Raw genomic sequence first — 19,085 nt, 5'->3', positions numbered from 1 at the left:
CAGCATAAGTCTGGAATCCATGAGCTTGAACATATGAAATTTGGAGGTCTGGACAATCTATGGGGCCACTGATAGTGGATAGCATTTACCCCTAGTACACAAAGGGACTTTGGGAGCCCATTCCACATAGAGGGATACTCTATCAGCCTAGACACACTAGGGAGGGTCTCGGACATGCTCCAAATGATATGACAGAATTTAAAGATCCCCTATGGAAGGTTTCACACTCCCTGGAGAGCAGAAAGAGAATAGCATAGGGTGTTGGTGGGGGACAGGGAAGAGGGGAGGGAGAGGGAACTGAGATTGACATGTAAAAGAAGTTTACGTTTCTAATTTAAATTTTAAAAATTATATAAAGTATATTTGATTTATAATCTCAAAATATGTGTTCAAAATTCAGCTCTTTTTAAATTTGAATTAGAAAGATTATTGTACCTGTGAATCCCAGTTCCCTCTCCCTCCCCTTCTCCCCTACCCCCCAACTAACAACCTACGTATCATATCCCAAATCCTTTCTGCTGCCCAGGGAGGGCAAGGCCTTCTGTAGGGGGTCTTAAGAGTCTGTCATATCCTTTTGGAAAGTCCTAGGCCCACCCCCTTGTGTCTAGGCTCAGGGAGTATCCCTCCATGTGGGATGGGCTCCCAAAGTCCATTCCTATGCTAGGAATAATTACTGATCCACTACAGGGACCCCATAGATATTCAAGGATTCCTCACTGACACCCACATTCAGGGGTTCTGGATCAGTCCCATGCTGGTTTCCCAGCTATCAGTCTGGGAACCAAGAGCTCTCCCTTGTTCAGGTCAGCTGTTTCTGTGGGTTTCACCAGCCTGGTCTGGACCCCTTTAATCATCAGTCCTCCTTCTCTGCAACTGAATTTTAGTTCAGTTCAAGGTTTAGGTGTCTGCTTCTACTTCCACCAACTGCTGGATGAAGGCTACAGGACGGCATACAAGTTAGTCATCAATCTCACTATAAGGGGAGGGCATTTAAGGTAGCCTCTCCTCTGTTGCTTAGATTGTTAGTTGGTGTCATCTTTGTAGCTCTCCAGACATTTCCCTGGTGTCTGATTTCCCTTTAAACATATAATGTCTCCCTCTATTATATTATCTCTTATCTTGCTCTCTTCTGTTCTTCCCCCAACTCAACCTCCCTGCCCCATCATGTCCTCCTCACCTCTCCTATTCTCCCCTTCTCATTCTCCTAGTTCCCTTTCCCTCCCCCATGCTCCCAATTTTCTCAGATCTTGTCCCTTTCCCCTTCTCCAGGGGACCAGATTTGTCTCTCTTAGGGTCCTCCTTGTTTACTAACTTCTCTGGCAGTGTGGATTGTAGGCTGGTAATCCTTTGGATAAAATCCACATATGAGTGAGTACATACCATGCCTATCTTTTTGTGACTGGATTACCACGCTTAGAATCATTTCTTCTAGTTCCATACATTTGCCTGCAAATTTCAAGATTCTATTGCAGTTTTTTTTTTCCCCTGAGTAATACTCCGTTGTGTAAATGTACCACATTTTTTCTATCCATTCTTCAGTTGAGGGGCATCTAGGTTGTTTCCGGGTTCTGGCATTACAAATAATGCTGCTATGAGCATAGTTGAACAGATGTCCTTGCTATATAAATGTGCTTCTTTTGGGTATATGCCTAAGAGTGGAATTGCTGGGTCTTGTGGTAGACTGATTCCCATTTTCCTGAGGGATCGCCATAAAGATTTCCATAGTGACTGTATGACTTGGCACTCCCACCAGCAGTGGAGTAGTGTTCCCATTTCTCCACATCCTCTCCAGCATAAACTGTCATTGGTGGTTTTGATTTTAGCCATTCTGACAGGTGTAAGATGGTATCTCAGAGTTGTTTTTATTTGTATTTCCCTGATGGCTAAGGATGCTGAACACTTTCTGATGTGTCTTTCAGCCATTTTAAATTCCTCTGTTGAAAACTGTCTGTTTAGTTCTATACTCCAATTTTTTTTGACTGTAACATATGCCTTTATTTACACATTGCTTTAAGAAAAAAATGAAAGATAATTAAAAACTACAAAATTATTCAAAGATTACAGTCATTCTTCCTTGGTGTCCCAGAAGAGAAGTTCTGCAGAATTCATGAAAGCCTGACCTAAGAATAATAATGACAAAAATGTCACAGGAGACCAATGTTTTGATCAGACAAGAAGTTTCCTGGCTTCCCCAGCTTCTTCTTTTTTTAAATTCTTTAATGACCATTCATATTTACATATCCATCCCTCCCATTCTCTTGCCCTCCCATCCTCCCATGTTTCCCAACAACCTCCACAACCTAGCCCTCCCCAGGGACACTGAGGCCCTCCACCAGGGACTTTCAAAGTCTGTCATATTGTTTGGGGGAGGGCCCAGGCCCTCCTTGCTGTATCTGGGCTGCAATAATATCCCTCCATAGGCAATGGGCATCCAAATTATATTTCAACCCTATATGCTCTAGGGTTGAAAACTGGCTCCCTCGTTAGAGGTCCCAATGACTGCCCTGGCCTCTTAGCTGTCACTCACATTCAGAGGGCTTGGTTTAGTCCAATGCTATTCCCACAGGTTTATGACTAGGGTCTCCATGCTCTCACTAGGTCAATTCAACTGTTTCTGCAGGTCTCTCCAGCCCTGCCTTGGCTACTTTGCTCATCGCTCCTCCCTCTCCACTACTGAATTCCATTAGTATGGTTCAGTGCTTAACTGTGGGCGCCTGTTTCTGCTTCGAACAGCTACTGAATGACGGCTCTAGGAATGGTAACCAAGGTAGACACCAATCTAATTATAGGGGAAGGGCATCAATGGTATTGTCTGCACGACTGCTTGGATACTTAGGTGGAGTCATCCCTGGGGATCCCCTAACATTTCTTCTGTGCCAGGCCTCTCTCCATACCTGTACTGACTCCAGATGGTTTCAGTGCAGAATTCTACCAGAAATTCAAAGAAGAGCTAATATCAGTACTCCTCAAATTGTTCCACACAATAGCAACAGAAGGGACATTGCCAAGGTCTTCCTATGAGGCTACAATTACCTTTGTACAAAGTCACACAAAGACACAACTAAGAAAGAGAACTACAGACCAAATCCCTCAAGAATATCGATGCAAAAATATTCAACAAAATACCGGCAAATCATATTCAAGAATACAACAGAGAAATCATCGACCATGATCAAGTTGGCTTTATCCCAGGAATGCAGGGATGGTTCAACATAGGAAAATCCTTTAATGTAAACCACCATATAAACAAACTGAAAAAGAAAAACCACATGATCATCTCGCTAGATGGTGAAAAACCTTGAACACAATCCAACATCCCTTCATGATAAAGGTCTTGGAGTGATCAGGAATAACAGGAACATACCTAAAAATGATACAAGCAATATACAGCAAACAAACAGCCAACATCAAACTAAATGGAAAGAAACTCAAAGCTATTCCTCTAAAATCACAAATAAGACAAGGCTGTCCACTCTCTCCATATCTCTTCAATATTACACTTGAAGTTCTAGCTAGAGCAATAAGACAACAAAATTAGATCAAAGGGATACAAATTGGAAAGGAAGAAGTCAAACTTACACTATTTGCAGATGATATGATAGTTTACATAAGTGACCCGAAAAACTCTACCAGTGAACTACTAAGTGGATATGCTCCAATTTTTAATTGGATTATTTGGTGTTTTGGAGACCAGCTTCTTGAGTTCTTTGTAAATTTTGGAGATTAGCCCACTGTCGAATGTGGGATTGGTGAATATCTTTTCCCATTCTGTGAGCTGTCATTTTGTCTTGCTGACTATGTCCTTTGCCTTACAGAGGCTTCTCAGTTTCAGGAGGTCCCATATATTAATTGTTGATCTCAGTGACTGTGCTATAGGTGTAATGTTCAGGAAGCAATTTCCTGGACCAATTAGTTCAAGGATATTTCCGACTTTCTCTTCTAATGAGTTCAGTGTGGATGAATTTATGTTGAGGCCTTTGATCCATTTGGACTTAAGTAGTGTACATGGTGATAGACATGGATCTGTCTTCAGTCTTCTACACGCCAGCATCCATTTATGCCAGCACAATTTGTTGAAAATGCTTTCTTTATTTCATTGTATAGCCTTGACTTCTTTGTCAAAAATCAGGCATTCATATGTGTTTTGGTTAATATCAGGGTTTTCAAATTGATTCCATTCTGTCTATGTTTGTGCCAATACCAAGCTGTTTTCGGAACCATAGCTCTATAATAGAACTTGAAATCTGGGATGGTGATATGTCTGGATGTCCCTTAATTGTACAGGATTGTTTTGGCTATCCTGGGTCTTTGTTTTTCCATATAAAGTTGAGAATTATTTTTTCAAGTTCTGTGAAGAATTATGCTGGGATTTTGATGGGGATTGCATTGAATCTGTAAATTGCTTTTGGCAAGATTGCCATTTTTACTATGTTGATCCTACCTATCCAATAACATGGGAGATCCTTACATTTTCTGGTGTCTTCTTGAATTTCTTTATTTAAAGGCTCAAAATTGTTATGATACAGGTGTTTTGCTTTTGTGATTAGTGTTACACCCAAGGTATTTTATGTTGTTTTTGGCAATTCTAAAGGATGATGTTTCTCTGATTTCTTTCTCAGCACATTTATCATCCATATATAGTAGGGCTACTGAAATTTTTGAGTTAATCTTTTATCCTGCCACATTGGTGAAGGTGTTTATCAGCTGTAGGAGTTCCCTGGTAGATTTTTTGGGGTCACTTATGTAAACTATCATATCATCTGCAAACAGTGAAAGCTTGACTTCTTCCTTTCCAATTTGTATCCCCTTGATCTCCTTTTGTTTTCTTATTGTTCTACCTAGAACTTCAAGGACAATATTGAAGAGATATGGAGAGAGTGGACAGCCTTGTCTTGTCCCCGATTTTAGAGGAATTGCATTGAGTTTCTCTCCATTTAATTTGATGTTGGCTATTGGCTTTCTGTATATTGCTTTTATTATGTTGTAGAATATCTTGTTTTCTCCATTTATAGTGATTGAAAGTTTTTCTGGGTATAATAATAATACCTATTATTCTTAGGTTTAGCCTTTTCATGGTGTCCCATATTTCCTGGATATTTTGTGTTAAGGATTTGTTGGAATTAAGATTTTCTTTGATTGATGAACTTATTTCCTCTAGTTTATATTTAGTGTCTGAGATTCTGTCTTCCATCTCTTGTATTCTTTTGTTTATGCTTGCATATGTCGTTCCTGATTGTTTACTCAGCTTTTCCACTTCCAGCATTCCCTCAGTTTGTGTTTTCCTTATTGTATCTATTTCAGTTCTCAGGTCTTGAACTGTTTCCTTCATCTGTTTCATTGTATTTCCTTGGCTTTCCTTGATTTCTTGGATCTTTTAGTTTGTCTTTTCTTCCATTTATCTGAAGGATATTCTCATCTCCTCTCTTAGGGTCTCTATCATCTACATGAAGTTGTTTTTAAGGTTGCTCTCTTCTGCTTCATCTGTGTTGGGATGTTCAGGTGTTGCAGGCATAGAGTCCCTAGACTCTGGTGGCATCATATTGGTTTTTCTGTTGTCAGAAGGGTTCTTATATTGTCATCTTCCCATCTCTTCTTCCAGTGGGTCCAAGTGGTGTCTCTTCCTTTCCTTGGGGTCCAAGGTCTCTTCCACTGGGTACAAGAGGGTCTGATACTCTGATGGGTCTCAAGGTGGGTGAAGGTAGATCTGAGGCACTCACTCTCCAGGTGGGTGGAAGCTCGACTAGCACAGAGATGTCAGCAGACTCAGGGTCTCTTGGTCTTCAGGGGCGGAGTCAACCTGCCTGCATACCCCATGATGCCAGTTACCAGAGTGGACAGGCAGAAGTTGGGCCAAAGGCAGGGGCTGAAGCAGCTCACCTCTGCCCTCAGTGGGGGCAAGAGTAGCCTAGTGATCTCAGCAGATTCAGTTATCATGGCTACAAATGTTCCTCTTCAATTTTTGTTTTTAATGTTATTAATATCAGTTTAATTGTAATTTCTTCATTTATTTAATTTGTTTTTTTTAAATGTCCCACATATGTATAATTCCCAACCACTGATTCATCACTCTCCAATATGGCTAATATTTTTCCTATATTTCCATCCAACTGAACAAAATTTCCCAATTGTCTCTCTTTCTATTGAAAACTCCTGTTTTCTGATTTCACTATCATGAACCTGAACACACACACACACACACACAATATATATATATATATATATATATATATATATATATATTATATCGTGACCTGGTCATGTCTCATGACCTGGGCATGTCTCAGCCTTAACCCATGAGGTTCGGCCTGAGTAGGGGCGTGTGGACCTGGAAACTCCTAGCAACCTAATGGCAATAAAGACCAAACACAGATATCTTGTCATCTTTAGAGAGCTCACAGTTCTATGTTGTAGAACCAGACTCATTTCTTTTTTTCATTCATTTATTTAGCTCATAAATAAAGTCATGCACAATTATGATACAGAATACAGTATATTCACAATGGCATGGCTAAATTAAACCAATTAACATGTTATATCATACATATTTATCATTTTTGTTTTGAGAACACTTAAAGTATACTATCTCACAACTTTTAAGATATAGCATATTGTTATCAACCATATTTATCATGCTCTCAGTAGACCTCAAGACTTCACAGAGTCCATGCCTCTTGTCCAACTGCAGTTTTATATCCTTAAATCAATCATTTCCCCATTATTAAAAGACCCACATTGAAGCCTAATAGCCACAATTCTGCTCTCTGTTCCCATAAGTTCATCATTTCTAGGTTACACATACAATTGAAATTGTGTGATATTTGTCTTCCAGTGTGTCACTTATTTTTTTTTTTTTTGGCAAGCATATAACTTTACTACTTACTAAAGATGAAATCAAATTTGCATGCACAGGTGAGCACTCACTGAAACACCTTGGATTCATCACATATTTGAGTTTCAATTAGCATATATATATATATATATATATATATAGAGAGAGAGAGAGAGAGAGAGAGAGCGCAATAATGGCAATATGTTATGCATCAATAGCAGCAACAGCTTTTCCAGGTTCTGCAGTCATTTGAACAAAAAAGTAGAGACATCCAGCACACTCCAGTTAAAAACAAAACAAAAAACAAACAAACAAACAACAACAAAAAGTAAAAAACAAAATCCCAGAAAACAGCGCAGTTCTGTTACTCTTGTGATACTTGGCACCATTTTTTTTTTTTTTAATTAGCTTCTCAGTCATCATCTGGGAGGAAACAATTCTGAGCAACATCATTAAAAACAGCTATGATAAAGCATGGTCACTACTATGTATCATAAAGCAGGTCCACATATGAGTGAGTACATATCATGTTTGTCTTTTTGTGATTGGGTTACCTCGCTCAGAATGGTTTCTTCGAGTTCCATCCATTTTCCTGCAAATTTCAAGATTCCATTGTTTTTTTCTGCTGAGTAGTACTCCATTGTGTAAATGTATTACAATTTCTCTATCCATTCTTCGGTTGAGGGGCATCTAGGCTGCTTCCAGTTTCTGGCTATTACAAATAATGCTGCTATGAACATGGTTGAACATATGTCCTTGTTATATGAATGTGCTTCTTTGGGGTATATGCCTAGGAGTGTAATTGCTGGTTCTTGTGGTAGACTCATTCCCATTTTCTTGATGAGTCGCCATACTGATTTCCACAGAGGCTGTACAAGTTGGCACTCCCACCAGCAGTGGAGGAGTGTTCCTCTTTTTCTGCATCCTCTCCAGCATAAACTGTTATTGGTGGTTTTGATTTTAGCCATTCTGACAGGAGTAAGATGGTATCTCAGAGTTGTTTTGATTTGCATTTCCCTGATGACTAAGGATGTTGAACACTTTCTCATGTGTCTTTCAGCCATTTTAGATTCCTTTACTGAGAATTGTCTATTTAGTTCTCTACCCCACTTTTTATGTGGATTGTTTGGTTTTTGGGGGACTAGCTTCTTGAGTTCTTTGTATATTTTGGAGATCAGCCCTCTGTTAGATGTGGGGTTGGTGAATATCTTTTTCCCAGTCTGTGGGCTGCCGTTTTGTCTTGCTGACTGTGTCCTTTGCCTTACAGAAGCTTCTCAGTTTCAGGAGGTCCCATTTATCAATTGTTGACCTCAGTGTCTGTGCTACTGGTGTAATGTTCAGGAAGTGGTCTCCTGTACCGATTAATTCAAGGGTATTTCCCACTTTGTCTTCTAATAGGTTCAGTGTAGCTGGATTTATGTTGAGATCTTTGATCCATTTTGACTTAAGTTTTGTGCAAGGCGATAGGTTTGGGTCTAACTGCAGTCTTCTACAAGTCTGCAACCAGACTCATTTCTTTATTAGCCATCTTTTCTTCTGTTTCTTAACCATCCTTTCATTACCACGAGGAAACCATTTCTCTCTTTTCCCTCTTCTCTCTGATTGCTTGCCCCTAACTCCTTTACTCCCAAGTCACTCACACCTAGCCCCTTTGAGGTGCAGGCCTACTCAGCACTTAGGCCCAATAGAGATGCAAACTAGGAGGCATATTACCCTGAAGCCATGGTAAACAATAGTAGCCCTACTGGCAATTAACAATACAATGGTGAGCTGGAGCTTTCCCTGTGCTCCATGTTTACTAAAGCTGGAGGCTGTGCCCCCAAATATTTCATAACAGAATTATTTGGTCCATATATATATTATATATATGTTTTATGTATATATATAATATATATGTATATATTATATATATACTTTTCTTTTTTCCAAGCTAAAATTACAGAGACAACCATTTATTTTATTCTGCTAATTTTCCATTTCTTTCTCTTTCATGTTCTCACTATCTTTCTCATAAGATCCTTCATAATTTCACTGATTTCTTCTTGGTCATTCATTGTAATAATTGAAAATCTCTGGCTAAAAATCTCATATGTTGGCTTTCTTAGCATATGTTCAGGATCATTAGTATTAACCCAGTTGTCAGAAAAGCCATGAATCTTATTAAACTGTCAGCACAGTTGACAAAAATACCAAAATCAATGTCTTTGTCAATACACTAACCTTTGTAACCAAATCTCTCCTCTCTGGTTTATTTATCAACTAGTCACCCCATCTACAGTTTTACTGTATAATGTATCTTGAGTCATTAGATAAGAATTTATCCTATCTATTCAAGTACAAAATGCTCTGAACCTGCCTCAGTTCTCTCTTCATTGATATTAATAGTATTTTCTTTTTCCTAAAAGATAACATGGCCATAGAATTTTATACCCCATTGCTACTCTTCTTACAGTCTTAAGGTCACTAATTATATATGCTTTTGATGAACTCACTCTATCATTGGACATTTTTCATATTAAAGGAAAGCAAATTTGTCCTTGAGTTCCATATATTCCTAATCATAATCTATACTATTCTCTCACTTTTCAAGTCAAGTTTTGAAAACTTTCACATACTATTTTATCACATACTATTTTAGTCCACACTGGATATGCACACATTCCTCATCTGGCTGTTACATCAAAACTCTGGTATTAAGATATAAGCAATGTGTTCTATGTATGCTAAACTTTTCACCTAAGTAATTCCTACTCAACTGTCAGAGGCTTACAAATCTAGTTTTCTCAAATATTCTTTCATAGCCTGTGTAGTTATCCTACCACAGTGTACCATGCACAGTGTCTTCTTTGGATTTTTCAATGGAAATTGTAATTCAATGCATTGTTTTTCTGCTTTAAGGTATATCACTGTATGGTGATACAACTAAATGAAAAGTCTGACCCAAAAGCATTACTGAAAATAGAAGCCAGAAAAACCCATTTTAAAATTTTTTTGCAGTTATCCCTCTAAAGACTCATTCAACAACACAATTGCTCTAGAAACTTTTCCATTTCTCTCTTCTTAAATCACCTTGAGTTTTACCTCCACCTAATCAGCTGTCTTCCTCATATTACCAAATTATTTTGGTATCCACTATTAGATAAATAACTTTAGTCTTTCACAGCAGAATGAATAAAACATCTTTTGAAAGGGGTTACAGCCAGTTAAGAAAGAAAATTTTGATCCATGTCAACAACGTTTGCTACATAACCTTTTCTGCCTTTCTTAGACCTTTTATATAAAAGAAAGAAGTAATGAATAAATGTGGGGTAAACAGGACTAAAAATGGTTTTTTAATTCACTGAGAATGTGTTAAGGAAGGAGAATAAGCATTGTTAGAATGAAATATTTATATCACTTTATGGTTGTAAAACTCTACCCTTTCTTTTAGGGGTCTAAGTAATTAGAATTCCAATATCTTTATTTAATTTTGGAGTGCTGAAGATCTATGAAGAACATAGCTATGACATGTCATATAATTATTTTTTGATTTGATGTGCCATTTTAATTAATTTGGAATTAAGTTCTCTCAGTATAAGATAAAATGGTAGAGTTTATATTATCCCTTCAGTTTTCCTATAACTCTAGTGAGGAGAAGAAAGAATACTGAATAGTTTAGTACAAAATCCTATGAGCTGATAAAAATGTAAGATTAGCACAGTTTCTTTACTGCTCAGGTAGACATGCACTATCTGAGAAATGCCTAGACATTTAGGTTATTACAAAGATATTTTTATTCTTGAAAAATGAATAATATCTTAGTGAATCACTGTCAGATTAGTTTAAAGTAGTTTCATTGCTATTATCTTTATAATTTAATTGGTATTTATCATTTGCTAAAGTATTTCTCTGTTCAAAATGAGAACTGGGCTTCTGACTCATTATCAAACCCAAAGTCAAAGTCACTACAACTCCTGTCTATATTATCAAATGGCTAATATTCTGTTTCAACACTACCTTTAGCTAATACTTTTTTCTCACTTGGCCAAGGACCCCATGAATCTGTTTTACAACAGTTGACATACATACTATGATTGTCTTCATCAGGTTACATACATCATTGCTAATGAATATCATTGTTTTCTCTACTGCTTTGCATCATTCCAGAATACCTACCTTTTCATAGTAAGAATTTCCAGTAAGATATTCACATTTTTTTTTCTTTCCAAATAACTTCTTTATATGATGCAAGTACTATTTTCCATGCATTAATAGATTCAAGTAACTGTTCTGCCCTAAAGGTTAGCAAAGGGGAGACATAGCAGATACCATTGGCATTGCTAGTTATATTATTTTCAGAGATATTCTATTCTGCCACTGTACAGTGTTGCATGAATAATATAAACCCAGAGACAGATTTTAGGGTTCAAGATGAAGATCAGCAAAGCAAAGTAGCCAAGTTACCAGAGAGCTCTTAACTTGACCAAAGTTGGGTAGATCCTGTCCTCAATGTGGCTGGAGACTAATTTCCAGCTCTGAGACCCTGTTCCTTCTTTCATACCTCTCTAGTGCTGAGATTAAAGGTGTGCACCATCACCACCAGGCTCTATGACCAACTATTATGGCTGCTGGGATTAAACATTTGTACCACCACTGTCTGGCCCCTGTGGCTGTGGCTAGCTTTACACTCTAATCTTCAGGCAAGCTTTATTAGAACATAAGCAACATATCACCACAGTATGTTGTAGCTCAAAAGCAACCATAGATGATTTATAAGTAGATGGTTCTGACTATAGAGCAATATTTTAAACAATTATTTTAGAAACAAGTGGTACAACTGGTTTGACCCATAGCCCCTGGTTCTCTGGCCCATATCTTGAACTCACTATTAATAGTCAACAAAGCAAACAGCATAGAAGAAAAATATACTTATTGAAGTTAGACCAACAAAAATATTGATATCCTGGTGTTGGAAATTTATATACAATTCAGAGTAAGATATAATTTATTTTTTAGTTTATTTTGTCATTTTCTAAAAGGAGATTCATTATTGTGGAGACTATTACAGAGATCCATAACTATCAAAATGCTAAGAATAAACATTCATAGTATGTCCAACCACAATTGGTACACCTATAATGAAACCCCTACAACCAAGGTTCAGAGACCATCATGAAAGAGAGGGCAAAAGGTTGAATGATCCAGAGAAACAGGATACCTGCTGTGAGATACTGCCTTCTAGATATGAAAGGAAAGCTCTAACAATGAAATCTCAGCAATCTGCTTCCCTAAACAAGACCTGTATAATGGCAATACTAGTCTACCCACCAACAAGTATGGATGAAATATAGAAATCTCACAAGACTACACTTATAGATAAAGAGATATAGCAATTGAAGATTGGGAGAGACAGTCGTGTGTGTGTGTGTGTGTGTGTGTGTGTGTGTGTGTCTGTGTGTGTGTGTGTCTGTGTGTGTGTGTGTGTGTGCATGTATGTGCATGTATGTGCAGAGAGAGAGAGAGAGAGAGAGAGAGAGAGAGAGAGAGAGAGAGATTCGGACCCCTGGTAGGTTATCCAGTCCCAAATGGTCAACCCTAAATGCTTGTACATAAAAACAACACTAAATGGATTCATTGACTGTGTGTGTGTGTGTGTGTGTGTGTGTGTGCCAATTATAACTAAAGATGAAGTTGGTAATGAATTTGAGAGGGAGTAGGGGGACATGGAAGGAGTTGGACAGAAGAAAGAAGTGATAGAACTGACATAAATATACTACACACGAGTAAAATTCTCAACCATAAAAATTAAAATTTTCAAAGCTAAAAATGCAAATGATATTCATCTTTTCACATATTCTATAAGTATTAATTTCAAAGAATGCATAGACATGACTTGAGCATAACTTTTATAATAAGGAAAGTGGCATTACTATTTTTGTGATTAGAACCCATTATTATTTTTAATTCTATGAAACTCTGAACTCTGTTTTAAGCTGTGTGCCATAGTTTGGATATAATTTGATTGTGTTTTCACAAAGATTTATCTTTGAAACCTGGGCCCCAGAGTGGCAGTAATGAGAGATGATGGTGAGTAGCAGTTAGGAGGTAGGGACTAATGAGAAATATTTTAGTCTAGTGAAGGGGTTGTACTTGTAGGGAATTAAGTTAGTTTTCTTGAAATAATTTAATGATTCTCCTTGGAAGTTGGCTGTGAAATCCTGAGTCCAGCTCCACTCAGGTCTGTCTGGATTCCTACAGCATCATGATGCAATCTCTTGCTCCTGCCCACGCTCCTACAGTTGTTACTGGCCATCATGTGACATAGTTGAAACTGCCTTCATCAGAACTGAGCCAATGTAGATGCTACAGCCTTGAACTTCCAAAACTAGTAAACTCCCTTACTTAATAGCTATATTATCCCAAGTATTTCATTATAATGATGAGGAATGGACTAAGACATGAGCCAAAACACAAGAAATATGAGATTCAATTTCTCAAATGGGTATTAAAGTTTTTATTTATAGTCTATTACACATCTTATACTTCAAACTAAGGCCAACTGCTTTATGATTTTCACTAAAAATACATATTAATGAGTGCAATAAATGCCATATAATATAATTTGATGAAACTTCTACATTATGATTACTTTTGACATAATCCATTTTTTTCTGTGCTCAAAAGGAAATTCTGGGACATGTACACATAAAGAAAGCATTCTACCACTCTAAGATATACCATGAAATCATTCCACTGTAAAATTAGTTTCATTTACAACTATTTATAACAATTTTATTATTTTATTTGTGTTTGTATATATATATATATATATATATATATATATATATATATATATATACATATGCCAGGAGCCAAAAAATCCATAAGCCACTGAGTAAGTGGTAATTTTGTGTAGCTGTGAGTTTTTAACCTTGTTCCTGAGTTAAAACTCACCTGAGGCAGGCAAGAGAAAGGGCCTTTGTCAAACAAAGACACCTGCCACTTCCTGTGTCACTGGGATACACAGACATGGCACAGAGACAGCACCCAAGCATATTTAGTGTTGCAAAATGCAGGACACAAGGTTTCAGCACAAAAGAGAGCTAGATTGCCATCTAGGACTCAAGGCTTGTCAGCTCAAATTTAAGAATAAAAGTGAAAAAGGAAGCAAGAGTCAATCAAATTCCAGTCAAGATAGTAGTGAGTTCATGCTTTAAGACAATCATTCTACATCATAAAAACAAAGCAATCAAGGGAGAGTTAGATGAACTCACAGGTAGACAGAAAAAGTAAGTCAAAGCTCCCTGATGTGGCAGCTTCTTCCCAGAAGGCACTGCAAGAAGAGTCAAAGGGAAGGCACTGAGGCAGGCATCTAAACAGCACAAACAATGTAAGCACAGAAGTGCCTGGATGCACTGTCAGCACATAGATTCTTTAAGATTTATGGTAGAACTGGGCCTGGTGACACAAAATCCCACCTTCCAGGAGGTTGAGACATAAAGATTGTAAATGAGGTCCTGCCTGGGCAGCAGAATGAGTGAAGGCAGTTGAACAACTCAGTGAGACTCTGTCTCAAAATACAGAGTATAGCAAGGTTGGGATATATAGCTCAGTGTAGAGGACTTATGTAGCTGGGGCACACTACTGAGTAGGTGCTTATTCTGCTGTGAAGGAAGAAACGTCACCCTTTGCAGGCAGTAGTATCTACTTTAGAACCTTCCATGCCAGAGGATAGGCTAATGTTGAACTGTCCATTGGTACCAGTAAGTAAGGCATACCTGAAATATGTCTAATGTCACTGAAAAACTAAAATATAGTTTTGAATAATTATAATTTAAGTTATAATTTTTAAGCTTTTAAAAGATGCTTTTATTTATTTTGTAGTATTGCATTACAGGAAACAAAACACAAGAAGCAATATTTAAGCTAGGATTTTGTACAGTAGAGATCTAGGTAGTATCCAAGTCAGCTCTTACTAAATCTAGTGAGAATGAACAAAGACAAGAGGAAAATGGAAAACATAGCTGTCAGAAGTTAAATACTAGGTATTAGGAAGACAATTATACATCCATATGCTCTTGATCCTTCTTATTTAACTGACCTAATGACCATTCTCCAAATGTTGTCTGAACTATACTTATTAATAGTCAAATCTGTATCTGTGAGATTGAAAGTCTGAAATTATCACTGTTAATACAAAGTACCTAGTGCCAAATGATAAAAGTGTGCACTCTAATGTGATCATTTGCACATGTCAAAATGAAAATCACATGTGGTGGCTTTTATAAAAGCAAACCCTTTGCTAGAACTTTGCTCAGATTTACATGGGTGCTGCTTGGGACAGAGTTAAGATGCACAAATCAGCGGGAAGGCTGCAGCTTGCTTGTCCTCTGCACATCACACACTTCCTCTCATCCATTAAACATTTATTCACTACTCCTATCTCCCCTAGAAACTTCTTGGCTGGAGTTAAATTCATAACTCCTTGACATTATTTTAAAAGCTTACCTTGAAACTGTAAAGTTAAAACTAAAAAGACAGTAGAAAATTCAAATTAAGGAATCCATTTAAGCTTGGCAGATTTATTTATCTCTTCCAAAGCTTTATGGGCTCTTTCCCTTGAATGTGAAACTTCTCAAGCATCTACAACCTAATATTCCACATTCCACGTTCCATATCTGGGTAGAAGAAGCTCTCATAACAAATATGTGTGACACTGGTAACCCTATTTTGTGAAAGCAGATGAAATAGTTAACTTGATATACTGTGGATTTAGCCCAGTTCAAATTCCAATAGTTGTTATCACTATGAATCATGAGAAATTTCCCTTTTTAGAATGTAAATATTTCTAATTTGATATCATCCTAGTTTCATTTCTGTTGCCATAATAAAATAAGGTGACAAAAAAAATTTAAGAGGAAAGAGTATTTGTTTGCCTTAGATTTCCAGGTTACAATCCACAGCAAGTGAGAGTGGCAGGAGCTTGAAGCAGCTGGTAATATCCTGGCCATGGATAAGAGCAGACAGGAATGAATGTACCCATGTGCATTTGCTTTCTTTCTTGTTCACATTTCACTCGAATGCAGTTCAGAATTCCTGGCTAGGGATTAGTGCCACCCACACTGGGCTGTGCCTTCCCACATCAATTAACTTAAGACAATCCCTCACTAAATACCCACAGGACAACTGAAGTCCTGCATTGAGACTCCTTTTTCTAAGACTTTCTAGATTATGACAAGTTGACAATTAAAGCTAATCATACCAGTTATATTCTTTTATTTAGTTAAAAATTAGCATATTTATTTATTGGTTTGAATAAAATGTACAACCTTAACACTGACTAGTGTTACCAATGGTGATGAAAATAAATAACATTTATGATAACCAAGGAAACGGTGACTTTTACATAAGATTTGGTTTCACTTGAAAACTTTCCCTTTTTAATTGATCTTTTCTTCTTCAAACCTTTTATACAAATAGTTTTCATTTCAGTTCCTACAGTAAGTGTAGAGGATGAAAATAAGCAGAGCAGTGTGCAGTTTAAGGTCCTGACAACAAGTATAAAAATTTTGTTTTATGCTTGAGGGAAATGAACACAGACCATCTGCTGCCTCGGTGATCCCCAGGATGCCTGTCAAAGCATGCATGCATGCATGAAGAAGCAAAGAATAAAGAGAGAGGCACTTACAGCCACTGGAACAAGAATCTGGAAAACCACAGCATCCACTTTGGACATCATTCAAATAAATAATGAGGCCCATGTGGTGTATTTTTAGGTCTACCTACTATACCAACCTTCAAAAGAAAAATGCCATTAAGAATTTTTACTATTACAAAATCATGTGCATCTCTTTCAGCTTGGGTTATGGAGATGACTGAATAGAGCCTCATGCTGCTTTTGTACTGTTCTATGAGGCACACAATGGGACTAACATAGGAGCAATGTAGGAGAGGTAACTTCGTTTTTTTTTTTATTATGTTCACAGCATGATGGGTTCATACAATCTACAAATTTGTCCCTTACACAGCACACAGTTTTTCCTTGCTTACCATTCATAGAAATACTTGTGTTTAGCAATACCCCTTAGCTCCTAGAGCTTGGTATTTGAGCAAAGGGCATGATATGACAGATTCATGTAGAATATACCTACAGAATTGGAAAAGTCCTAGCCACCACCTCGAACATAATCAAAATTCTGAATTCCCAATCCACTCTCTCCCTGGGAGTATTAACAGATTTCAGACTTGTGCTACCCACACTGGCCATAAAATAAGTTATTTCTGGAGCTAGATATGAAGGAAGAATATAAATTATCCACAAATGTGTGTAAATGTATTACCTAAATGCATCTGGCTTGCTTCTTAGTTGTTATGACAAACTCCATGACCAAAAGCAACTTGGGGGAAAGGTTTATTTCATCTACTAGGTTTCAATGAAAATGTGAGGGAAGCCAAGACAGGTGCTCAAGGCAGTCACTTGAGTCAAAATCCAGAAGAATGCTTATTATTGGCTTGATCTCTCTGGCTTACTTACCTACCTTTTTTTGACAGCACAGGTCTACTTGTGCAAGGATGGCACTGCTCACAGTGGGCTTGGGTCTTCTATATCAATTAGAAATTTGGAAAGTGTCCCCAGAAACATGGCCACAGGCTAACCTGATAGAGAAAGTTCTAAGGTTCCTCCTACATGTGACTCTAGGTTTGACTGCTAGAACTTATAGATATTTGCCGAAAAGATACCATATAAAACTACTCACATTTTATTCCACATGATAATCATCAAACTCATTGATAGGACTGTATTTAACATGCCTAAAAATTAAATTACTGGAAACTACTTGGCCTGAGCTCATGAGTGGAAGAGATCCTGATAAAGAAAGCATAGTCTTACTCTGGACACATGGATCACTGTTAGAGCTAACAAACCAGCATGAAAGTGTGTCACTCTTACTAGCAACATAAATTTATCTTTAAGTCATAACCCAGGATATAGATTTTTATGGTACTTACACTTGAGTTCAGCTGAGCATTGAATGCAGCTCAATATTTGCATCCGCTTATTGAAAAACCTGGTATTTAACAGAAGGAATTAATCAATTAATAGATTAGTTGAAATGATGGAGCTATTAGAAATATTGTAAATAATGATATTGCATGTCATGAGATAGTTACACAAATACATTGAATTGTGTGCCACTGCCCTGTGTGTGATGGGGAGAAAGAGAGAGATTGAGAGAATGAGAAAGAGAGAGAGAAAGAATTTGCCACATAAAGTTAGTGAAGAATGGCATGCACGTGTAATCTCCACATTCAGGAGGCTGAGGAAGAGCTAGAGTTCTGGGTCAACCAGAACTATATGGTAAAACCATGTCTGAAAAAAATGAAAGAAGGAAAGAGAGGAAGGAGAGAGGGGGAGAACAGGAAGGAGAGGAAGAGGGAGAGGATGAAGGACAGGGAGAGAGAGAGACCAGGAGGAACATGCCTGCATGAGACTTCAATAGGTTCAACAATAGGCGTGGATTCTCTTGCTGTCTCCTCCTGGACAAACAAAGATCAAATTCCTAACATCCCTTTCCAAGAATGTGGCGCTAAGGACTAAGTTCCAGCCAGTGGGATGATAGAAGTGAGACACAGCACTTCCATCAATGGAGATTAAAGACATCTTGAACAATCTTATGAATTTCTTACTCTCCTACAATGTTGCTATCAGAAAACATGTGGGCAGGTGGTTTACATTAAAGACTGAGGCACAACTTGTATCTTACAGGAGTGAGGAAAAATCCTGTCTTAGAGACATGAAGTCTAGGCATTTTCTTACTCCGTTTCTTCTCTTCCTTACTCTCATCAATGTCTCCAGAATAAACAAGTATATGCTAAAAGAGTCACCCAAATTTTTAAAACGTCTTATAATACTTTGGCAAGAAGCATACTCCAGAAATCAATGTCTAGAAGCTTCCACAGTCACTTTCTGCCTAACTTTCAGGCACAGGATTTCTTACTGAACCTGGCTGGCTCTTGCTATTTTGCCTGGACTGGTTGGCCTGTCTATTACACTTGCTAACTCTACCCCTCAATACTTGGATTAGATGTCCTCTACCATGCCAGGCTTTGACACAGAGGTGTTAAGCACAGAACTCTGATTCTCAAGCTTGAAGCAAACATTGTACATAATGGATCATTTCTCTAGCATCTTACTATATTTTTGATATACTTTCAAGATGGTACAGAGAATGAGTCAAAGAATTTTTCTTGTTGTTCTAATTTCCTTTTCAAAGAA

Source organism: Cricetulus griseus, chromosome 6, assembly GCF_003668045.3.
Source record: "Cricetulus griseus strain 17A/GY chromosome 6, alternate assembly CriGri-PICRH-1.0, whole genome shotgun sequence".
In the NCBI taxonomy this organism is placed as follows: Eukaryota; Metazoa; Chordata; class Mammalia; order Rodentia; family Cricetidae; genus Cricetulus; species Cricetulus griseus.
The sequence above is the reverse complement of the archived record's forward strand: the minus strand, read 5'-3'. Positions refer to the sequence as shown.